Genomic DNA, 26190 nt, shown 5'->3' on the forward strand with positions numbered 1-26190 from the left:
CCTCATTGCCTGCGCCCATAATGGGTCTGCGGTCAACCGACCCCACCCCCTCATCACTGTCAAACGCTCCCTAAAACACTTCAGCGAGCAGGCCTTTCTAAATCAACCTGGCCCGGGTATCCTGGAAGGATATTGACCTCATCCCATCAGTAGAGGATGCCTGGTTGCTCTTTAAAAGTGCTTTCCTCACCATCTTAAATAAGCATGCCCCATTCAAATAATGTAGAACTAAGAACAGATATAGGCCTTGGTTCACCCCAGACTTGACTGCCCTTGACCAGCACAAAAACATCCTGTGGAGTTCTGCATAAGAATCGAATAGCCCCTGCGATATGCAACTTTTCAGGGTAGTCAGGAACCAATATGCACAGTCAGTTAGGAAAGCTAAGGCTAGCTTTTTCAAACAGAAATTTGCATCCTGTAGCACTAATTCCAAAAGGTTTTGGGACACTGTAAAAAGTCCATGAAGAATAAGAGCACCTCCTCCCAGCTGCCCACTGCACTGAGGCTAGGAAGTGCTGTCACCACCGATAAATCTACGATAATCAATCATTTCAATAAGCATTTTTTCAATGGCTGGCCATGCTTTCCACCTGGCTACCCCAACCCCGGCCAACAGCTCTGCACCCCCTGCAGCAACTTGCCCAAGCCCCCCCCCCCCCCTAGCTTCTCCTTCACCCAAATCCAGACAGCTGATGTTCTGAAAGCGCTGCAAAATCTGGATCCCTACAAATCAGCTGGGCTTGACAATCTGGACCCTCTCTTTCTAAAATTATCCACCGAAATTGTTGCAACCCCTATTACTAGCCTGTTCAACCTCTCTTTCGCATTTTGTCTGAGATCCCCAAAGATTGGATAACTGCCACGGTCATCCCTCTCTTCAAAGGGAGAGACACTCTAGACCCAAACTGTTATAGCCCTATAGCCATCCTGCCCTGCCTTTCTAAAATCTTCGAAAGCCAAGTTAACAAACAGATCACCGACCATTTCAAATCCCACCGTACCTTCTCCACTGTGCAATCTGGTTTCAGAGCTGGTCATGGGTGCACCTCAGCCACGCTCAAGGTCCTAAATGATATCATAACCACCATCGCTAAAAGACAGTACTGTGCAGCTGTCTTCATTGACCTGGCCAAGGATTTCGACTCTGTCAATCACCGCATTCTTATCGGCAGACTCAATAGCCTTGGTTTCTCAAATGACTGCCCCGCCTGGTTCACCAACTACTTCTCAAATAGACTTCAGTGTGTCAAATCGGAGGGCCTGTTGTCTGGACCTCTGGCAGTCTCTATGGGGATGCCAGAGGGTTCAATCCTTGGGCCGACTCTTTTCTCTGTATATATCAATAATGTCGCTCATGCTGCTGGTGATTATCTGATCCACCTCTACGCAGACGACACCATTCTGTATACATCTGGCCCTTCTTTGGACACTGTGTTAACAAACAAGTCTCTGATCCACCTCTACGCAGACGACACCATTCTGTATACTTCTGGCCCTTCTTTGGACACTGTGTTAACAACCCTCCAGACGAGCTTCAATGCCATACAACACTCCTTCCAAAGCCTCCAATTGCTTTTAAATGCTAGTAAAACTAAATGCATGCTCTTCAACCGATTGCTGCCCGCACGCTCCCGCCCGACTAGCTTCACTACTCTGGACGGTTCTGACTTAGAATATGTGGACTACAAATACCTAGGTGTCTGGTTACACTGTAAACTCTCCATCCAGATTCACATTAAGCATCTCCAATCCAAAATTAAATCTAGAATAGGCTTCCTATTTTGCAACAAAGCCTCCTTAACTCATGCTGCCAAACATACCCTCGTAAAACTGGTTATCCTACCGATCCTTGACTTCGGCGATGTCATTTACAAAATAGCCTCCAACACTCTACTCAGCAAACTGTATGTAGTCTATCACAGTGCCATCCGTTTTGTCACCAAAGCCTCATATACTACCCACCACTGCAACCTGTATGCTCTCATTGGCTGGCCCTCGCTACATATTCATCGCCAAACCCACTGGTTCCAGGTCATCTATAAGTCTTTGCTCTGTAAAGCCCCACCTTATGTCAGCTCACTGGTCACCATATCAACACCCACCCGTAGCACGCGCTCTAGCAGGTATATTTCACTAGTCATCCCCAAAGCCAACACTTCCTTTGGCCGCCTTTCCTTCCAGTTCTCTGCTGCCAATGACTGGAATGAATTGCAAAAATCACTTAAGCTGGAGACTTATATCTCCCTCGCTAACTTTAAGCATCAGCTGTCAGAACAGCTTACCGATCACTGTACCTGCACACAGCCAATCTGTAAATAGCACACCCAACTACCTCATCCCCATATTGTTATTTATCTTCTTGCTCTTTTGCACCCCAGTGTATCTACTTGCACATCATCATCTGCACATCTATCACTCTAGTGTAATGCTAAATTGTAATTGTAATTATTTCGCTTCTATGGCTTATTTATTGCCTTACCTCCCTAATCTTCTACATTTGCAAACACTGTACATATATTTTTCTATTGTGTTATTGACTGTACATTTATTTATGTGTAACTCTGGGTTGTTGTTTTTGCCGCACTGCTTTGCTTTATCTTGGCCAGGTCGCATTTGTAAATGAGAACTTATTCTCATCTGGCCTACCTGGTTAAATAAAGGTGAAATAAAAATAAAATAAAAAACTTGAAGGAGATGGAGCAGTTTTGCCTTGAAAAATGGACAAAAATCCCAGTGGCTAGATGTGGCAAGCTTATAGAGACATACCCCAGCTGTAATTGCTGCAAAAAGGTAAGTATTGACTTTGGAGGTGGTTAATAGTTATGCATGCTCAAGTTTTCTGTTTTTTTGTGTTATATCTTGTTTGCTTCACAATAAAAAATATTTTGCGTCTTTAAAGTGGTAGGCATGTTGTGTAAATCAAATGATACCAACCCCCCCCCCCCCCCCCAAAAAAAAATTATTCCAGGTTTTAAGGCAACAAAATAGGAAAAATGCCAAGGGGTTGAATACTTTCGCAAGCCACTGTATAAGGGGGTAATCAACAGTAATGTAGTCCAGGTGAGACCAACATTGTGCAGCTACGCGTAATGATGGTGGCAGGTCTGCATAATAAAGGGCAGCCTGGCGCCCACGAGTGCCAGAGATTGTGAGTGGGAGCAGGCATGACAGTCCCCCCCCCCCCCCCCAGGGGCGCCACCCTGCGTCCCACCTGGGCGAGCCTGACGGGCCGGGCGAGGCATAGGCGCTAGACAAGCAGGCTGAGGCATAGAAGCCCGATGAGCCGGCAGACGCGTGGGTGCCTGGTGAACCGGCTGAGGCGTGGGAGCCCGATGTACCGACTGAGGCGTGGGAGCCTGATGGGCCGGCTGAAGCATGATGTGGGGTGGGCGCCTGCCGAGCCAACCGAGGCAAGAAGACCTCTCGAGCCAGCTAAGGTGTGGAATCCCAACGAGCTAGCTGGGGCACAAACCAACACACACTCATTCACACTCAACCCCTTTCCCCCACAAATAACCGTGAACTCAGATGCTCAAAAGTTGTTCCATCCCAGAGCCCAACTCAAGAAAGGACTTGATTTACGAATGCATATACAGTTGCAGCTGTTTGAAAAGGCATGCAAAATTGAGCAAAAATGGGAAAACATAGGGAGATTTGATTAACCATTGTCAAGTCCTAGGTGATGGAGATCAGATACACCCCCTTCCCCTGAAACACACACATGCTAGTCCCCCATTGTGGCCATTTTCCAAAGCATCTCTGTGCAGTCAGACCTTTGATTATTTTGTGCCACCTGGGCCACAATAATGCCCTCTCTCTGAATGTTCGAGTGTGACCCCCTCCCCATGGGTTACCGCAGCTAGTGTTGCCAGCACTGCCACTACCTAGGTGGGGTCGTCAAGGTTCTCATCTGTCTGCACTTAAATGCACACATGTTTCTTCGGGCACTGCCCAAGCTATGCTATAGGTAACAACCCAGCTAGCATATTTGGTTCCTTGGAAGTTATGGGAATGTACGTTTTTGGTTTCCCATTGGTTCTGGGAATGAAGCCATAAGATTCCTGATTGGTAAAATATATATTTTTTAATGTTCTGAGAATGGAAGTGAACATTTAGTCTTCTCGGAATGTTCATTTTAAGGTTGCAGGGAAGTGCAGAGAAAGTTTTACTAGGGTTTTCTTGGGAGGTTTTGTTAACGTTCTGAGAATGGAAATTATTATAAGGTAATTAAATAAAATTCTGAGAACATGTTTCAATATGTTTTTTGGGGTTAACTAGTTTGAGTTAACTGTTTAGACCTCCAAGCACAGATAGGACACATGGCAATGCATTTGCTCAGGCATTAATCATTATTATTTTTTTAAATGTTATTGTGGCACCACATCAGTGAGATTCAAAAGCTATGATCTTCTGTTCTCTATCCATGGAATTAGTCAACTGCGCCACAAGGATGGAGCTAGCACTACATGTTTTTTTTTTGTCTAACTGAAAGGTTGCTGGATCGAATCCCTGAGCTGACAAGGTAAAAATCTGTTGTTCTGAACAAGGCAGTTAACCCACTGTTCCCCAGGCACTGAAGACGTGGATGTTGATTATGGCAGAGGGGTTGGATTAAATACGGAAGACACATTTCAGTTGAATGCATTCAGTTGTACAACTGACTAGGTATCCCCCTTTCCTTAAAATAGTGCATGACCACTACCACCCCTACATGTTAAAGACAGTACTGCATTAGGACAGCCAGAGCCCAACATGTGCAGCAGCCAGGGTGTTACATTCTTTTGTTCCTCAGAGAGAACACTCAGGCAGTATGACGGGACAGCAGGGGTGGAGAGGAGGCGGGTTACAGTGGGTGGGTGTCTACCATGGAGAATGACTACAGAAACCAATAGGACTCTCTCTGCTGAGCTGAGGACAGTGTAGCATTGGCTTAGTGTGTTATATAAAGAGCCGAGCTGGCAGTCCTCCAGTGACCTTTTACAGAGTGCCGCCACCCCGCCACAGGGCTCTGGCACTGTACACCTCTCCTTCCCCTGCCAGGTAAAACGATCCCCTAGGTTAGAACATAAAGTAGGCAGTAATGTTTTATTACGTGAACCATATGTATCAGCTCTCTGAGAATGCATGCATGATGCCACACATATCAGCCTTAAAAGGACAGCCAGCTCGTAACCATCTCAGACAACTCGTTCATTTTTCAGAGGGGAATTAGCGTAGGAAGCTGTTAGAATCATAATGTCCGGCCTGTACACGACATTCAATACATTCAATACATTCATCATTGCACAGAGTATTCTGTTCAGCAGCAACACAGTGGGACCCTATCAGGAAAATACTTATTGATTTGAACAGTGGCCTATTTACTACCAGCAACGCAAGAAGGGCTGATAACCATACCGTGTGTGCTAAGCTCAAAGTTGTTTGGGTCGCCTAATTCACAATTTGTATTACACTGATACAAAGAAACATACTGTACTACTGTCCACATGTACACTCATGTACACTTGCATACACACGCACACACACAGTCAAACACAGTCACACACACACGGCACGCTCGCTTGCATACACGCACGCACACACACCCACACACCCAACCACACACGCACGCACGCACACACACACAACCACACACAGTCAAACACAGTCACACACACACTACACGCTCGCTCGCACTATGCAGCCATCACCTGTATTGTGGGAGGCGTTATTTGTCAACCAATCATTAGGGTGTTTTTGTTTGACCCATGCAAACGTGGCCGAAGGCATGGCTGAAACAGGAACCAACTCTGCCGTGATTCTAAAGCCACAGGGGATACAAACGAAAGTAATATTGGAGACCTCGCTCTAATCAAATAATTGCACACGTTTTCAGTTTGTGAGTGTGGGATATAAGGGTATAGAAAAGTTTATTTTGACGTTCATACAGAAAAACTTTTAACAATAGCAGCTATGTTGACACTGCCATGTTGATCTCAGCCTTGCGGTTGGAAAACCACTACAGTGTCCGACTTTCAGCTGTCGCAGACGCACCTCCCCCGACTTCACTGGCCGACTTTCGTCTACAGTCAGCTTCATTGGGCTTACCACACACACACACACACACACACACACACACACACACACACACACACACACACACACACACACACACACACACACACACACACACACACACGGTTCACTTTACAAGTTACAAATAGCCTATATGATGTCAGCTTGCCAGTAGTTTGTTTTTGTACAGTAAATAGACACTGCACGTCACAATACATGGTACTTGGGACCAACGTCTTGGGCATATACCAAAACTATTTTGGACCAGGATTAATTTGGACTTCACACATCAGTTATGGTGTTGACCATTTACATTTTTACATTTTAGTCATTTAGCAGACGCTCTTATCCAGAGCGACTTACAGTAGTGAATGCATACATTTCATACAATTTCTTAATTTTTTTTGCTGGCCCCCCGTGGGAATCGAACCCACAACCCTGGTGTTGCAAACACCACGCTCTACCAACTGAGCTACAGGGAAGGCTAGCCACCCAAACATTCCAGGAGCTAGCCACCCAAACATTCCAGGAGCCCAAATCAGACAGTAATGTACTGCATGAAAACTTCCTTTATCTGTAGGCTGTAGTAAGGGTGAGCTATCAGTGTTTCCTTTGTTAAATCGAGACAATCCTCGAGACAATTGAGACATGGATTATGTGTGCCATTCAAAGAGTGAATGGGGAAGAAAAAATATTGAAGTGCCTTTGAACGGGGTATGGTAGTAGGTGCCAGGCGAAACGGTTTGAGTGTGTCAAGAACTGCAACGCTGCTGGGTTTTTCACACTGAACAGTTTCCCCTGTGTATCAAGAATGGTCCCCTACCCAAAGGATATCCAGCCAACTTGACACAACTGTGGGAACGAGTCAACGTGGGCCAGAATCACTGTTGAACACTTTCAACACCTTGTGGAGTTCATGCCCTGACAAATTTAGGCTGATCTGAGGGCAAAAGGGGGTGCAACTCAATATTAGGAAGGAGTTCCTAATGTTTTGTACACTCAGTGTATATATGTATATATATATTTCTGCCAAGACGCAATTTTAAGGAATAGTGCAAGATTTTGGCAGTTAAGCCCTTTTTCTACTTACCCAGAGTCAGATGTCTCTGCGTGCAGTTTGAAGGAAGTTTCTAACTAGCGTTGTGTTAGTGCAATGACTGGAAGTCTATGGGAACAGCTAGCTATGAGAACAGCTAGCTATGGGGACAGCTAGCTGTTCCCATAGACTTCCAGTCAATGGCTTGCGTAACTACCTTCAACTGCTTTTAATGCATTCAAAGATTAAAAAAATGGTATCCACGAGTTCATCTGACTCTTGATAAGTGGAAAAAGGACTCAATTGCCAAAATCTCGCACTATCCCTTTAAGATCAGAGTGACAAGTTAAAACATATTTGTAGCAAACAGAGCAAGCAGTGGCGTGAATAAGAGCCACAAGCGCACAGCCACCACTTGTTCCTCATCATCTCCCTACAGCGTGCATCAGTTATGTTTCAGACGGTATCAACATAATTACATTTTCATGCATTTTGAAGTAGAATGTCCTTTTAAAAAGTTACCAGAAGTGACCTTCTCACAGTTGTTCTATAAAACCCATCCCTTGATCTATACAGTATAATTAACCACTACTATAAATACCTGCATACAGAAAGTACCAACTACAAACTAACCCACTGACGTGGCATTAAGTACTTTGAACTCTTCATATCTATATGGCCAGGAGGAAATGTTCATATCTCTCTATTCCTTTTGCCAGTGTGTTGTACTACCTTATAAACAGAGTATTATGTAATGCTCTACCCCTCTGAGTATGTGGGAGGAGGCAAGTCAGAATAATAACTGTCCTCCCCTGACATTCAAAACACACACACACACTGACTACAGGAAGTCAATAAGGCCTGTAGACTTGGCTGTTTATTGGCTGTGTGTGATCCCCCTATTTAAACATATGACAGTGAGAGGCGGTTATGGTTTACTCACCCACCACACCCCTGATGATTTGGGTGGGTGTCCCGTGTCAGAGCTGTACTTTGGATTTTTATCAGCCTCATCTGGTGGTTAACACTGGGCTGTGGGACGTATCTGCTGTAAAACTGTGTCCTGCCTGCATGGCTGTAGAGGAAATAGTGAAATAGTGTATACTGTAGATGAAATTGTACACATTATGTGGGGTCAGAAATGATTGACACCCTTGATAAAGATGAGCTAAAATTACTGTATAAAATAAACAATTCAAATACTGAGCTACAGTGCCCACAGAAAGTACTCACACCGCTTGACTTTTTTTTGTTGCATTTAAAATCGAATTTAAAATAGATTAAATAGAGATTTTGTTTTGTCGCTGGCCTACACGCAATACCCCATAAAGTCAAAGTGGAATCATAATGTTTGTGATTATTTTTTACAAAAAAATGTAATAATCATTCCACTTTGACTTTATGGGGTATTGCGTGTAGGCCAGTTAGTTAAAAATGAAAAGCTGAAATGTCTAGAGTCAATAAGTATTCAACCTCTTTGTTATGTCAAGCCTAAATAAGTTCAGGAGTAAACATGTGCTTAACAAGTCACATAATAAGTTGCATGGAATCACTCTGTGCAATAACAGTGTTTAACATAATGTTTGTATTACTACGTCATCTCTGTACCCCACACATACAATTATCTGTAAGGTCCCTCAGTCGCACAGTGAATTTCACACACAGATTCATCCACAAAGACCAGGGAGGTTTTCCAATGCCTCGCAAAGAAGGGAACATATTGGTAGATGGGTAAAAATAAAAATGCAGACATTGAATATCCCTTTGAGCATGGTGAAGTTATTAATTACACTTTGGATGGTGTATCAATATACCCAGTCACTACAAAGATACAGGCATCCTTCCTAACTCAGTTGACGGAGAGAAAGCAAACTTCTCAGTGATTTCACGAGGCCATGGTGAATTTAAAACAGTTACAGAGTTTAATGGCTGTGATAGGAGAAACCTGAGGATGGATCAACAATATTATAGTTACTCCACAATACCAACCCAATTGACAGAGTGAAAAGAAGGAAGACTGTACAGAATAAAAATATTCCAAAAATGTATTATGTTTGCAACAAGGAAATAAAGTAATACTGCAAAAAAATGTGATCAAGCAATTCACTTTTTGTCCTGAATACAAAGTGTTTTGTTTGGGGAAAATCTAAAACAACACATTACTGATACCACTCTCCATATGTTCAAGTATAGTGGTGGCTGCATCATGTTATGGGTATGCTTGTAATCCTTAAGGACTGGGGAGTTTTTCACAACAACAAAAAAGAAACAGAATAGAGCTAAGCACAGGCAAAATCCTAGAGGAGAACCTGGTTCTGCTTTCCACCAGACACTGGGAGATTAATACAGATTTCAGCAGGACAACAACCTAAAACACAAGGCCAAATCTACACTGGAGTTGCTTACCAAGAAGACAATGAATGTACCTGAGTGGCCTGAGTTACAGTTTTGACTTAAATCTACTTGAAAATATATGACAAGACCTGATAATGGTTGTCTAGCAATGATCAACTTACCCAGAAAGACTCACAGCTGTAATCGCTGCCATAGGGGCTTCAACAAAGTATTTACTCAGGGCTGTGAATACTTATATTTAAATCAGATATTTCTGTATTTAATTTCAAGAAATTTGCTAAACTTTCTAAATTTTATGATTTCACTTTGTCATTATGGGGTACTGTGTGTAGATGGGTGAGAAAAATAAATGTTATCCCTTTTGAATTTGGGCTGTAACACAACAAAATGTGGAATAAGTCAAGGGGTCTGAATACTTTCTGAAGGCACTCTATATTGTACGGAAACAAATTTGAAATGTAAGATACATTTTTTTTAAGTACAATTTTTTTCTCAAAAAGGGAGGGTTTAAAATCCACAAAAAATGGTCAATTGGCCACAAAATCAAAATTTTGCAATAGCCATCTCAGTCTCCAGACTTGAAACCCATTGAAAACATGTGGTTTGAATGGAAGAGGGCAGTCCATACGTGCAGACAATGGATATCAAGGATCTGGAAAGATTCTGTATGGAGAAATGGTGTAAGATTCCTCTCAATGTGTTCTCCAACTCATAAAACATTGGCTGTTGTCAAAAGGTGTATTGGAGGCAAAGTCAGGTGCAGGAGAGCAGAGTATAATGAACAGGCGCACTTTTATTATAGTTCCAAAACGAGAGCACTACAGAAATCAAACGCGCTCAAAAAAAGGAACATAAAAGTAAAGCGCGTAAGCTAACACCACAAAACATTAAACAATTACACACAAAACATGATGGGAAACAGAGGGTTAAATACAAGTAGCTTAATTGGGGAAATGAAAACCAGGTGTGTATGGAAACAAGACAACACAAATGGATATATGAAAAATGGAGCGGCGATGGCTAGAAAGCTGGTGACGTCAATCGCCGAACGCCGCCCGAACAAGGAGAGGAGCCTACTACGGCGGAAGTCGTGAACAGCTGTGGATAAGAGCGTCTGCTAAATGACTAAAATGTACATGTAAAGTGAAGCATTGAATGACAAAAAAACACAGGGGTGTCAATCATTTTGACCACTACCTTTATGAGAGAAAAAATTGTACTTGTTAGACATATCTCTTTCTCTGAATAATTTTATTAGTATAAAATAATATAATTTACCCATTCTGTTTTAGCTTACAATTTAGCTCAGCATTTAAATGATTTATTTTGTACAGTCATTTTATAATACACTGTATACTTTATTATCTCTTATCGTCAAACAACTTCCTTAGTTTAATAATACAATAGGAGGACTATTCGGAATGTTGTTCTGCATTGGGGTAAAGTGAATTTTCTTAACTCATAATGTATCCAATGTCATTATGCAATACATTACCCTGACACAAATACACAATTAAATATATGTTAATCACGACTGAAAGACAAACAGTAATTCATTATTTCAAAGGAGCCACAATGTTTGTTTGGTGCAACCTATTAAAAATGTAGTAGAAACATATCTACAAAGGAGTTTGATCGACCCTGTTTTGCCACTCATGAGTTTGACTGGATAACGTCTATCAGGAAAAGTAATGTGGCTAATGCATATAATCTGGGCTGTGCATGCCAACATCACCCCTCTAAACATATGGCTGGTGTTGGCAGGACACGCCTGGCACCAGGACAGGTCCAGAGAGGAGGGACGCTTCGTCATCATTATTGCCCCATTTCTGTTACCGGTATCATATGACACACAGCCAACCTCGCTGTGAGTCATTGATACTGGTAACAGAAATTGTACTTCTCAATGTTCAATAGTACTCCTCAATGTTAATCCTAACTCTTATAAGAATGCGCACAATATTGGACCACAAAAGTCTTACATCTCAGAAGAATCCGTTTAAAATATCACAGCATCCAAATATCCCATTGTGCACCTTATTCATTTACATGACCTCAACAATAAAAGATCATTGTATGAAGTGAGATCTGAATCTGCTAAATTAGCTGTTTATATGGTCCGTAAAAAAGAGCTGATACTGTACTAATGAGGGGTTTTTTTTCAATGAGAAGATCCTATTCAAACACAGCCATAGCCATGAGCATCAAAGACACACAAAGGCAACACATTATCTTCAGTGTCAGATGACAAATGTGACGTTCACCAACCGTAGGGAAAAAAAGCACAGACCACCTTGTTATTTACCACGAGGAAGGAAGACTCAGCATGATCTGTTGCCCATGTGATAACATTATTTGGGAGCTTTGTGCACCCTCGCCATGCCTAATCACTAGATATATTCTCTAAAACAAGGTCATTTAAAGGCCTCCCTGAGGGGCCATTGAAAGAGGCTGTGGTGCACTTAAACCAACCACCATGTCAATCACAGGAGAGAGGGAGAACGACTCACAATAATGGCCAGAACAGAGCAAATGGAATGGCGTCAAACACCTGGAAACCATGTGTTTGATGTATTTGATACCATTCCACTGATTCCACTCCAGTCATTAACACGAGCCTGTTCTCTCCAATTAAGGTCCCACCAACCTTCCACTAACCCTAACCACTTTTGTTGTCCAAACCCACTGGGCATAGACATCAATTCAACGTCTATTCCACATGGGTACAACATAACTTAATTGAAATGGCGTGGAAACAATGTTGATTCAACCAGTGTGACTCGCTCCATTGAGAAATGGACACCAAAATCAGAGATTAAGCTTCAGAACTGCTTTGCTAGCGCTGATTGGAATATGTCTCGGGACTCCGCCGATAAACATCAACGAGCTAACCACCTCCATCACCGGCTTCGTTAGAAAATGTATCGGCGACGTTGTCCCCACGGTGAGGGTCCGCTGCTTCCCCAATCAAAAGAAATGGATTAACACCAAGGTTGTCACTAAACTAAAGGACAGGGCTACCGCACACAGGGCTATCGTAGAGGACCCTGAGGCTACAACCGAGGACAGGAACAAGTACAAGAAGTCCCGCTATGACCTCTGCAGAGTCATCAAACTAGTATAAGGACAATATGGGAATAATGTTGAATCATACTACACAGGCTCCGCTGCCCGCCGCATGTGGCAGGGGCTACAGTCCATTACGGATTACAAAGGAAGTCCTGCTCAACGATGCCTTTGTACCAGATGAACTCAATGCATTTTTTGCATGCTTTAACAATAACATCGCACCGGGTGTGAGGTCCATCACCAACCCAGAGGACTGGCTGATCTTGCTCTCCGAGGCTAACGTAAGTAAGATCTTTATTCAGGTCAACACCCGCAAGGCCGTGGAGCCCAACGGTATTCCAGGGCGCGTTCTCAGAGCAAGCACAGAACAGCTGGCATACAGTAATTGTCAACCTCTCCTTGTCCCAGTCTGTAATCCCCACATGTTTTCAGATGTTCACCATCATTCCTGTTCCCAATAACTCTAAGGCTTCATGCCACAATGACTACCGCCCTGTAGCTGTCATATCTGTAATCATGAAGTGCTTTGAGAGGCTGGTTATGGCACACATCAACTCCATCATCCCAGACACCCTAGGACAGCATTTCCCAAACTCGGTCCCGGGGACCCCAAGGGGTACATGTTTTGGTTTTTGCCATAACACTACACAGCTGATTCAAATAATCAAAGCTTTGCTGGTTAGTTGATTATTTGAACCAGCTGTGTAGTGATAGGGCAAAAACCAAAACGTTGCACTCCTTTAGGTCCTGAGGACCGAGCTTGGGAAATGCTGCCCTAGACCCGCTCCAATTTGCATTCCGCCCCAACATGTCCAAAGACGACGCAATCTCAGTTGCACTTCACATGGCCCTCACCCACCTAGATAAGAGGAGTAACTATGTGAGAATGCTGTTAATTGTCTACAGTTCAGCGTTCAACACCATAATCCCCTCCAGGCTTGTCACCAAGCTTAGGACCCTGGGACTGAACAACTCTCTCTGCAACTGGATCCTAGACTTCCTGATGGGCCGACCCCAGGTGGTGAGGGTAGGCAACATCACCTCCACCACGCTGACCCTCAACACAGGGGTGTGTGCTTAGTCCCCTCCTGTACTCCCAAGACTGTGTGAACACGCACGACGCCAACACCATCATCAGGTTTGCTGACGACACAATGGTGGTAGGCTTGATCACCGGCGACGATGACACCTACAGGGAGGAGGACAGTGACCTGGCAGTGTGGTGCCGGAACAACAACCTCTCCCGCAACGTCCAAGGAGCTGATTGTGGACTACAGGAAATGTGGGGGGGCGAGCACGCTGCATCCACATCAACGGTGCTGCAGGGAAGTGAGTCGATACCTTCAAGTTCCTCGGTGTCCAAATCACTAAGGACTTAAAATGGTCCACACACATGGAAGGTTGAAAAGGTTTGGCATAGGCACTCAAATCCTCAAGAAGCTCTACAGCTGTACCATTGAAAGCATCTTGACTGGCTGCCTCACTGCTTGGTATGGAAGCCCAGTACATCACTGGGGCCGAGCTGCCTGCAATCCCGGACAACGGAGGCTGTTGAGGGGAGGAAAGCTCATAATAATGGCTGGAACGGCGCTAATGGAATGGCATCAAACACTTAGAAACCATGTGTTTATTACCATTCTACTCATTCTGTTCCAGCCATTACCACGAGCCCGTCCTCCCCAATTAAGGTGACACCAACCTCCTGGAAAATTGTTAAAGACTCCAGCCACCCAAGCATAGACTTATCTTTGCTTCTGCATGGCAAGCGGTACCGGTGCATCAAGTCTGACAACAACAGGCTCTTGAACAGCTTCTATCCCCAAGCCATAAGGCTGCTAAATAGCTAACAATATGGCTACACAGACTATCTGAGTTGACCATTGTATTTTATTTTTGCACTCTCTCTATGCACACTCAAAGGACTCTACACCCTCATGCACACTGACACCAACACACACACAAACACTCACTTCATCATTTGCTCACACACACATAATATGCACATACATTTATACTGACTCTTCACACACGCACATCCACTCACATACAATCATATACGCTGCTGCTACACTTTTTATCATATATAGTATCCTGAGGCCTAGTCACCTTACCTCTATACGTATCTACCTCTATCACTCCAGTATCCCTGCACATGTAAATATGGTACTGGAACTGACTGGCCCTGTATATATTTTGTTTACTTACTTTCTCATGTTCTTCTTATTTCATATTTTTATTTCTCATGTTATTGCTCTACCTTATGTTATTTTTAGTATTACATTGTTATTGATTACAGCATTGTTGGGTTTAGAGCTGGCAAGAAATGCATTTCGCTGTACTTGTGCACGTGACATTAAAACTTGAAACTTGTGTGCCCAGTGGGAAGACTCTCCCAAGTGTGCTTATTGATTCAATAGCTAATTATATTTTCATTAGCATTTAAAGAAAATAAGTCAAGTCAAGACTGGGAAACCACACTGAGATGACTGAGGGTCCAACACTATCCAACTGTGTTCTGAAGTTAAAGTGACCCTAACTAAACCCATTAACCTCTTGGTCTCTGCTTTCATTAATGGTTCTCCCAACTAGCCCCTGACTGACAGGACAATCTTTCCAGTATGGACATTTCCCTCAACCCTCCCAGTGAACCTTCTAAATTGGGCGATTCCTCATGAAACTAGAACAAAAAATACCATAACTTCCCCAACATTTAATGCATAGAGTTGACATATATTTGACATTTGTATCTTAAAGCATAATTGAGAAATAATTTATTGAAGTTGGTATATTTCTGACATGTTGGTCTTACCCATGCCGCCTTACCCATGCTTTCTCCCGAGTGGCGCAGTGGTCTAAGGCACTGCATCTCAGTGCAAGAGGCATCCCTACAGTCCCTGGTTTGAATCCAGGCTGATCACATCCGGCCATGATTGGGAGTCCCATAGGGTGGCGCACAATTGGCCCACCGTCACCGGGGTAGGCCGTCATTGTAAATAAGAATTTGTTCCTGACTTTCCTAGTTAAGTAATAATAATAAAATAACACTTGATGCTGTTTCATCTGAAGGTGCTATGAAGGAAAAAATGGTGTCCTTTGAAATTTGTATGCTTTCTCTCTAATATGAGTAGTATTTTGATTTAACAATTTTCTTACATTAATTTGCCAAGTAGGCAATGTAACCAATCACAGGCCTCCTTTTACTTGTATCATTGCAGATCCTGCAAATCACCAGCAGAGGGCGACCATTTCGAATCCATTTTCTCATTCACTCGGTTGGAAATGCTTACAAATTGCATCATAACTTTAAGCAGATGAGATCTCACTCTGGAACTTTGATATACCCGTAGAGTATATTATGTAAAAAAATATATAATATATAAAAAAAAGACAAATCAAATATTGTGTATTTTTAAATTCATGTTTATATTTGTCAATAATCATAAATTAATGTAAAAACATGATTGAAATCAAAATCCTACTCATATTACAGAGCAAGCAGGAAAGCTTGATATGACACCAATTGTTGCTTTGTTGCACCTACAGATGGAACATTATGGAGTTTTAAAGGAGGCCTAGGTAAGGCCAAAATGTCACAAATATTCCAAATTCAATAAATTATATCTCAATTATGCTTTAAGATACAAATGTCAAATACTGTATATGTCAACAATACTTTCTCCAAAGGACCATTCTATGAATTAAATGTCATGAATATCCCCAAAACCATGTTTGTTTTTGTTCTAATTTCGTGAGGAATCACCCAATTCACTTACACCAGGGCCTTTACACTGATGGATAAATTGAAGAATTTAATAATCAAGCTTGATTGAGAGAGCGCTGACATTGAGGGGTTTGCTTTTCAAATGTGTCAGATTAAGTTTGGCACTCTGGCTCCAGGCAGACACAAAAGGCCTGCAGCCCAGTACAGGCCCTGCTCTTCCTTACTCAGCAAACAGAGAAACACAGGGCGTGCAACTGAAATGTGCTGCTCACAGTATATCTTCCTCCACTGTCCCTGTCCCCAACGGGCTGAAACCAGTGATCCTCTGCTCACAAACACACTTGACCGTCCTTGACAACGTACCAACCGGTTGAGCTATACAAAAGGAAACTGAATAGCTCCATTATCAACATTTCAAGCTAACTGTGGAGTGAGTTTACAGCACGTTCTTAATTATCCTCTATGGGCTAGGTGGGATGCTTGCGTCCCACCTACTCAACAGCCAGTGTAATCCCGTGGCGCGTTATTCAAATACCTTAGAAATGCAAAACCTTCAATTTTTCAAACATATGACTATTTTACACCATTTTAAAGATAAGACTCTCGTTAATCTAACCACACTGTCCGATTTCAAAAAGGCTTTACAACGAAAGCAAAACATTAGATTATGTCAGCAGAGTACCCAGCCAGAAATAATCAGACACCCATTTTTCAAGCTAGCATATAATGTCACATAAACCCAAACCACAGCTAAATGTAGCACTAACCTTTGATGATCTTCATCAGATGACAACCCTAGGACATTATGTTATACAATACATGCATGTTTTGTTCAATCAAGTTCATATTTATAGCAAAAACCAGCTTTTTACATTAGCATGTGACTAGCATTCCCACCGAACACTGCCGGTGAATTTACTAAATTACTCACGATAAACGTTCACAAAAAGCATAACAATTATTTTAAGAATTATAGATACAGAACTCCTCTATGCACTCGATATGTCCGATTTTAAAATAGCTTTTCGGTGAAAGCACATTCTGCAATATTCTCAGTAGATAGCCCGGCATCACAGGGCTAGCTATTTAGACACCCAGCAAGTTTAGCACTCATCAAAGTCAGATTTACTATAAGAAAAATGTTATTACCTTTGCTGTCTTCGTCAGAATGCACTCCCAGGACTTCTACTTCAATAACAAATTTACATTTACATTTACATTACATTTAAGTCATTTAGCAGACGCTCTTATCCAGAGCGACTTACAAAATGGTGCATTCACCTTATGATATCCAGTGGAACAACCACTTTACAATAGTGCATCTAAATCTTTTAAGGGGGGGGGGGGGGGTTAGAAGGATTACTTTATCCTATCCTAGGTATTCCTTAAAGAGGTGGGGTTTCAGGTGTCTCCGGAAGGTGGTGATTGACTCCGCTGTCCTGGCGTCGTGAGGGAGCTTGTTCCACCATTGGGGTGCCAGAGCAGCGAACAGTTTTGACTGGGCTGAGCGGGAACTGTGCTTCCTCAGAGGTAGGGGGGCCAGCAGGCCAGTGGTGGATGATGACAAATGTTGGTTTGGTTCAAAATAATCCATCGTTATATCCAAACAGCGGCGTTTTGTTCGTGCGTTCAAGACACTATCCGAAAGGGTAAATAAGGGTGACGAGCATGGCGCAATTCGTGACAAAAAAATCTAAATATTCCATTACCGTACTTCGAAGCATGTCAACCGCTGTTTAAAATCAATTTTTATGCCATTTTTCTCATAAAAAAGCGATAATATTCCGACCGGGAATCTGCGTTTAGGTAAACAGACATAAGAAAAGAAAGCATTCGGTCGACGCGGGCACGCGCCTAAGCCCATAGTACTCTGAGTGGCCACTTGCCAAAAGCGATAAAGTGTTTCAGCCAGAGCATGCCTCGATATCGTTCAGCTTTTTCCCGGGCTCTGATAGCCTATGGGAGCCGTAGGAAGTGTCACGTTATTGCAAAGATCCTCAGTCTTCAATAAAAAGAGCCCAGATGAAAAACTACTTGTCAGACAGGCCACTTCTTGCCTGGAATCTTCTCAGGTTTTGGCCTGCCATTTGAGTTCTGTTATACTCACAGACACCATTCAAACAGTTTTAGAAACTTTAGGGTGTTTTCTATCCAAAGCCAATTATATGCATATTCTAGTTACTGGGCAGGAGTAGTAACCAGATTAAATCGGGTACGTTTTTTATCCGGCTGTGTCAATACTGCCCCCTAGCCCTAACAGGTTAACGCCGTTACACTCACCCCTTCGAAATTCGCTACACAGCGAGTTACCCTGGCTGTTGAGCTGAGCCCAACTGCCGATACGGGTCTAACAGCACCAGGGAAACCGACGTCAGTGTGCCGCTAACAGTATAGCTTCCTTTTTTGTTGTTTCTTGTAGGGTTCTCTTGGAATTTCTTCAGAAGTGTAAGGTTTTGATGCAGATATCATCATACAGGCACAATAATAGGCTAACCATTAGCCACAAAGGACAACTGCACTGAGACAGAGACAAGCCAGGGAAAGCAGTAAGAAAAACTATTTCTTAAGTAAATAACTAATCTCCTTCCTCAACCCCCTCAGAGAACAGGGTCCATATGGGAAGGGCAACTGGCTACTTCTGCGGCCATCTGTGTTAAAACAAGACCAAGAAAAAAAATTGAGACAGCACAGACCACAAGAAGCCGCTGGGCCTGATGGGTGCCCATGCCTCTTCTTCTTCTCTGGTATAATGGCGAGCCCGCAAATGTTATGTGCATGCCGCCATCTACTGTACGGGTAGTAAACTGGAGAAAAAATGAAAGTCCAATGTGGAAAAGAGAAATAGCATTACACAAACAAAAAAAATCTGACTTCTACCCGGTCTCAGAGACTTGTGAGGGTGGAAATTCGTAGAAAGGATTACTTGGAAGGCTTTGGCTGTGAAATCACGGGTACCAAAAAAAGCATTCAGCTGCACTCTGCACTCACAGTGATGCCAATTTTCTCCAATGTATTCTCTGCTTGTGCTGTAGAGTTTATGACATTTGCAATAAGTTATATAAAGTCCACTTTCACATACGATAAATCAGGATCCTTTCACTGGTTGCTCTACTAAAATTGTTTATTCCACACTAGTCGCTCCTTCAACTCTTCTCATCACCTTTGGATAGGAGACAGGGTGAAGGAGACAGAATTAGCAATAAGGGCTGTAGAGTCTAAAGGCACTCCAGGAATTCGGGCCAGTGTGCGAATGAGACATTTTTCCATTTCTTTCTAGATCCCCTGCTGATTTTGTACGTTTTCCCACTGACAAAGAAATGATCAGTCTATAATTTTAATGGTAGGTTTATTTGAACAGTGAGAGACAGAATAACAACAAAAAAATCCAGAAAAACGCATGTCAAAAATGTTATAAATTGATTTGCGTTTTAATGAGGGAAATAAGTATTTGACCCCTCTGCAAAACATTACTTAGTACTTGGTGGCAAAACCCTTGTTGGAAATCACAGAGGTCAGATGTTTTTTGTAGTTGGCCACCAAGTTTGCACACATCTCAGGAGGGATTTTGTCCCACTCCTCTTTGCAGATCTTCTCCAAGTCATTAAGGTTTCGAGGCTGACGTTTGGCAACTCGAACCTTCAGCTCCCTCCACAGATTTTCTATGGGATTAAGGTCTGGAGACTGGCTAGGCCACTCCAGGACCTTAATGTGCTTCTTCTTGAGCCACTCCTTTGTTGCCTTGGCCGTGTGTTTGGGTCATTGTCATGCTGGAATACCTATCCACGACCCATTTTCAATGCCCTGGCTGAGGGAAGGAGGTTCTCACCCAAGATTTGACGGTACATGGCCCCGTCAAATGATGCGGTGAAGTTGTCCTGTCCCCTTAGCAGAAAAACACCCTCAAAGCATAATGTTTTCACCTCAATGTTTGACGGTGGCGATGGTGTTCTTGGGGTCGTAGGCAGCATTCCTCCTCCTCCAAACACGGCGAGTTGAGTTGATGCCAAAGAGCTCCATTTTGGTCTCATCTGACCACTACACTTTCACCCAGTTGTCCTCTGAATCATTCAGATGTTCATTGGCAAACTTCAGATGGGCATGTATATGTATTCTTGAGCAGGGGGACCTTGCGGGCGCTGCAGGATTTCAGTCCTTCAAGGCGTAGTGTGTTACCAATTGTTTTCTTGGTGACTATGGTCCCAGCTGCCTTGAGATCATTGACAAGATCCTCCCGTGTAGTTCTGGGCTGATTCCTCACCGTTCTCATGCTCATTGCAACTCCACGAGGTGAGATCTTGCATGGAACCCCAGGCCGAGGGATATTGACAGTTCTTTTGTGTTTTTTCCATTTGCGAATAATCGCGGCAAATGTTGTCACCTTCTCACCAAGCTGCTTGGCGATGGTCTTGTAGCCCATTCCAGCCTTGTGTAGGTCTACAATCTTGTCCCTGACATCCTTGGAGAGCTCTTTGGTCTTGGCCATGGTGGAGAGTTTGGAATCTGATTGATTGATTGCTTCTGTGGACAGGTGTCTTTTATACACGTAACAAGCTGCGGTTAGGAGCACACCCTTTAAGAGTGTGCTCCTAATCTCAGCTCATTACCTGTATAAAAGACACCTGGGAGCCAGAAATCTTTCTGATTGAGAGGGGGTCAAATACTTTTTTCCCTCAATAAAATGCAAATCAATTTATAACATTTTTGACGTGTGTTTTTCTCTATATTTTTGTTGTTATTCTGTCTCTCACTGTTCAAATACACCTACCATTAAAGTTATAGACTGATCATTTCTTTGTCAGTGGGCAAACGTACAAAATCAGCAGGGGATCAAATACTTTTTTCCCCCACTGTATGTTGTAATTATGAGGAAGCCAGTTACATTGGCTATTAGTTATGTGGTTACTTGTCATTGGACATGTGTCTGTTCCAGGGAGGGGTTTAGAGGATATAAATGCCTGTTTTGGGTTTCTGTGTAGATTAGGTTTGACGATAGAGTAGGCTGCTGGAGCCAGATACACCCCTAACATCTAATAGCTATTGAAGCTACAGGGTAAAAGGCGCTACATGGTCAATCTGATGTCTTCATTGGCCGTGCAGCATTTACGGTGATACGGCCTCTGCAGAAGTCAGGGCATTCATACTTGTTGCGCTTCATGGAGCAGCGCAGAGCTGTTGTGAAGGAAGTTGCCAAGGAAGTGAGTTTGTCTTTATACGGACCTACCGTCAAACAATCATGTCAATGCGGAGTTATATGGAGCCCTCCATATTGTTACAAAATTTGGGAGGCGCACAGCCCTTATGAAAAAAATTGCAGTCAGACTGCAGTATGCTGCAAATACTTCATCCAAAGTATCAATTTTTTTTTACTGCAGTAATTTTGCAGTCTAACGCTGCAATTATTCTGCAATTACTGCGTCCAAAATACCATATTTGACTGCAGTTACTACACTTTTATCCAAGTTTCAAAAGTGCAATCATTTTTTTTTAAGGGGGCGATGCGGTACCAAGCGTGATTTGGCCTCTGCATGTTTCCACAGGCTTCGCAATTGCGTCACACCCTCCATACGGATTCTCCTTCCACATTTTCAAATCAAGCATAAATTGGCTTTATCTAAGCATGTTTTAGGCTTACACTGCAGTTTGCTATTTTGTTTGAGAAGTAAGTGTATTGGCTATCCGTTTGTCTTGTAAATATTATTCGCCGGCTATCACTAATGAACACTGAAAATAAATGTGGACACCTTTGCACCAGAACCTTCTGCATCCTTCTGATTATGGGCCCTTAATCTCAACGTTACCTACAGTACCAGTCAAAAGTTTGGACACACCTACTCAGGGATTTTTCGTTATTTTTATTATTTTCTACATTGTAGAATAATAGTGAAGACATCAAAACTATGAAATAACACATATGGAATCATGTAGTAAGTAAAAGATAGGTTTCAGCCAGTCCAGGTTAAAGTCGCCTAAAACCACCAGTTCAGATGATAGAAAAGGTTTTAAATGCTCAGTTATGATACTAATCGCATCAACTAAAGCAGCAGGAGACCTATACACTCCAGCAACAAATACATGCACGTTTTGGCTCATGGTCACATCTAAAACCAGGATTTCACATTTCTGGGGTATGGTGATAGAGACTGCCAGAGGTCCGGACAACAGGCCCTCCGATTTGACACACTGAACTCTATCAGAGAAGTAGTTGAATTTTTTTAAGTCTCGCAAAAGATCTGGGTTTGTTACATTAAAATGTGCAAAGTATGATGTCAAAGATGGACTTTATCGATATCTGGATGCATGACACGCACACAGACATTCTTGTTTCATCAGAGACTTTGTTAAATGATTCGATCATGGATAAGGACATTGACTTTGCTAATTACAACATTTTTAGATGATAGGCAGAGAAAACTACCGGGGTAGGAGTAGCCAGGTGGAAAGCATGGCCAGCCGTAGAGAAATGCTTATTGAAATTCTCAATTATAGTAGATTTATCGGTGGTAAAAGTGTTTCCTAGCCTCAGAGCAGTGGGCAGCTGGGAGGAGGTGCTCTTATTCTCCATGGACTTTACAGTGTCCCAGAACTTTTTTGAGTTAGTACTACAGGATGCAAATTTCTGTTTGAAAAAGCTAGCCTTAGCTTTTCTAACTGTCTGTGTATATTTGTTCCTAACGTCCCTGAAAAGTTGCATAACACGGGGGCTATGCGATGCTAATGCAGAACGCCACAGGATGTTTTTGTGCTGGTCAAGGGCAGACAGGTCTGGAGTGAAACAAGGACTATATCTATTCCTTTTTCTATATTTTTTGAGTGGGGCATGCTTATTTAAGATGATGAGGAAGGCACTTTTAAAGAATAGCCGGGCATCACCTACTGACGGGATGAGGTCAATGTCATTCCAGGATACCCCGGCCAGGTTGATTAGAAAGGCCTGCTCACAGAAGTGTTTTAGGGAGCGTTTGACAGTGATGAGGGGTGGTCGTCTGGTCGCAGACCCATTACGGATGCAGGCAATGAGGCAGTGATTGCTGAGATCTTGATTGAAAACAGCAGAGGTATATTTGGAGGGCAAGTTGGTTAGGATGACATCTATGAGGGTGCCCGTGTTTACGTATTTGGAGTTGTACCTGGTAGGTTCATTGATAATTTGTGTGAGATTGAGGGCATCAAGCTTAGATTGTAGGATGGCCAGGGTGTTAAGCATGTCCCAGTTTAGGTCACCTAGTACCACGAGCTCTAAAGATAGATGGGGGCAATCAATTCACATATGGTATCGAGGGCACAGCTGGGGGCAGAGGGAGGTCAATAGCAAGCGGCAACAGTGAGAGACTTGTTTCTGGAAAGGGGAATTTTTAGAAGTAGAAGCTCGAATTGTTTGGGTACAGACTTGGATAGCAATACAGAACTCTGCAGGCTATCTTTGCAGTAGATTGCAACATCACCCCCTTTGGCAGTTCTATCTTGGCGGAAAATGTTATAGTTAGCGATGGAGATTTCAGGGTTTTTGGTGGTTTTCCTACGCCAGGATTCAGACATGGCTGAGACATCCGGGTTGGCAGAGTGTGCTAAAGCAGTGAGTAAAACAAGCTTAGGGAGTAGGCTTCTAATGTTAACATGCATGAAACCAAGGCTTTTACGGTTACAGAAGTCAACAAATGAGAGCACCTGGGGAGTAGGAGTGGAGCTAGGCACTGCAGGACCTGTGTTAACCTCCACATCACCAGAGGAACAGAGGAGAAGTAGGATAAGGGTACGGCTAAAGGCTATACGAACTGGCCGTCTAGCACGTTCGGAACAGAGAGTAAAAGGAGCAGGTTTCTGGGCACGATAGCATAGGTTCAAGGCATAGTATACAGACATAGGTAAGGTAGGATGTGAGTACATTGGAGGTAAACCTAGGCATTGAGTAATGATGAGAGAGATATAGTCTCTAGAGACGTTTAAACCAGGTGATGTCATCGCATATGTAGGAGGTGGAACAACATGGTTGGTTAAGGCATATTGAGCAGGGCTAGAGGCTCTACAGTGTAATAAGACAATAATCACTAACCAGGACAGTAATGGATGAGGCATATTGATATTAGAGAGAGGCATGCGTAGCCAAGTGAACATATGGGTCCAGTGAGTGGTTGGGCTGACTGGGGACACGGCGATTCAGACAGTTAGCAGGCCGATGCTAACAAGCTAACAGTTAGTAGGCCGGGGCTAAACAAGCTAGCAGTTAGCAGACCTGGGCTGGCAAGCTAGCAGTTAGCAGACCGGGTTAGCAAGCAAGCAGTTGGCAGACCGGGGCTAGAAGTTAGCAGACTGGGGCAGGCAAGCTAGCAGTTAGCAGACCGGGGCAAGCAAGCTAGCTGTTAACAGACCGGGGCTAGCAAGTTAGCCTTTGGGGGATGTCGCGATGTGGGTAAGTCTGTTTTTGCCTCTTTAGTCGGGGACGTAGATAGACAAGTCATGGAATTAGTAGGGTTCCAAGTAGCCCTAGGTAGCTAGTAGGCCGTGGTTAGCAGAATGGGCCTTCAGCGGACGTCGCACCTGAGGGGCCTGTTGGAATCCTCGGGCAGATTATGTCGGTATTCCAGTCGTAGAGGATCGGCGGGGTTCCGTGCCCCGTACCGGCAGACGAAGGGGTCCGGATATTGTAGCCCAGGAGTGGGCTTCGGTGGTAGTACAGGAGCCCTGGCCGAGCTAGCTTCAGGCTAATTGGTGCTTGATACGGGATGGAAACGCTAGCCAGGAGTAGTCACCCGGGATTGCGGTTAGCTAGTTACGAAGATCCAGATGAAAATGTTCAGAGTTTGCGGTAGGAAAAAAAAAATAATAATAATAGGTCCGTTATGCTCTGGTTTGAGTCACGTTGTTCAAACTGGCGAGAGCTTTTCGAGCTAAAGGTTAGCTGATGACCGCTAGCAATGGTTTGCTGACTGATAGCTGGTAGGTAGTTAGCTAGCTAGCTTCAGTTGAGGGATTCCAGATCCGAAGTAAATAGAAATACTTAAGAAAAAAAACAGATCCACACCAAATTGGGTGAGGCGGGTTGCAGGAGAGTATTTAGAAGTTGAGGTTTAGGAAAATATTTTAAAAAGATATGCGAAGAAAAAGATGTAAAAAGAGGGACACGACAGGACAAAGACAAAGACGTCTGACTGCTACGCCATCTTGGATTTTAGCCAAGATTATGGCGGTATACAAGCGGTATACAGCTCATTGAGTGCAGTTTTAGTGCCAGCATCAGTCTGTGGTGGTATGTAGACAGCTACGAAAAATACAGATGAAAACTCTCTAGGTAGATAGTGTGGTCTACAGCTCATCATGAGATACTCAACCTCAGGTGAGCAAAACCTTGAGAGTTCCTTAGATATTGTGCACCAGCTGTTGTTTACAAATATGCAGCTGTATGTTATTAATGTCATCGTTCAGCCGCGACTCTGTGAAACATAAGATTTTACTGTTTTTAATGTCCTGTTGGTAGGATATACGTGCTTTCAGTTCGTCCCATTTCTTTTCCAACATTTGAACGTTAGCTAACAGTACTGATGGCAAAGGCAGATTAGCCACTCGTCGCCTGATCCTCACAAGGCACCCTGAGCTCTGTTTCTTTCTCCAGCGAATGGTGTGGATGAGGGCCTGTTCAGAAGTTTGGAGTATATCCTTCCCGTCCGACTTATTAAAGAAAAATTATTCGTCCAATTCGAGGTGAGTATTCGCTGTTCTGAGGTCCAGGAGCTATTTTCGGCCAGAAGAGACGGTAGCAGCAACATTATGTACAAAATAAGTTACAAACAAGTTTTAAAAAACAAACATAATAGCACGGTTGTTTAAGAGCCAATAAAATGGCAGCCAACCCCTCCAGGGAAATCATTTTTTATTTTTTGGGGATCAGGTTATGTTCCCTCCTCTGCTTCCTGAAGTCAGTAATCGACTCCTTCGTTGACATTACCAAGGGAAATCA

The sequence above is a fragment of the Salmo salar genome, chromosome ssa13 (genome assembly GCF_905237065.1).
Source record: "Salmo salar chromosome ssa13, Ssal_v3.1, whole genome shotgun sequence".
Lineage (NCBI taxonomy): Eukaryota > Metazoa > Chordata > Actinopteri > Salmoniformes > Salmonidae > Salmo > Salmo salar.